This window comes from Amphibalanus amphitrite, unplaced genomic scaffold (assembly GCF_019059575.1).
Source record: "Amphibalanus amphitrite isolate SeventyFive unplaced genomic scaffold, NRLGWU_Aamphi_draft 000022F_arrow, whole genome shotgun sequence".
Classification (NCBI taxonomy): domain Eukaryota; kingdom Metazoa; phylum Arthropoda; class Thecostraca; order Balanomorpha; family Balanidae; genus Amphibalanus; species Amphibalanus amphitrite.
The window spans coordinates 1,537,352-1,537,660 of record NW_024881518.1 but is presented as its reverse complement, the minus strand read 5'-3'; positions in this window follow the sequence as shown (position 1 = coordinate 1,537,660).

The following is a 309-nucleotide window of genomic DNA, read 5'->3' as shown; positions in this document are numbered from 1 at the left end:
AGAAGCCCTACCGCTCCTTTTATACCTCGCTTCGGGGGTTTGCGTCACCGTACATGCTAAAGGTATTTGTAATTTGACAACTTAGCAGGAAACGATTGCCTGGATATGAAAATCGTGTGCAGTTGAAGCATGGTGTCATACTTTAAGCTGTGCGAGTTCCTGACTGAGTGCTTAGGAGTTAGGAGCGTCATTTTCCTCAGAAAAAAAATAGCATATCCTATATGATTGATCATAGCCGTTTTCACAACAGGCCAGTGACTTTGCCAAACTTACCAAATCGAACCAAATCTCTTTCACAACAAATATCTT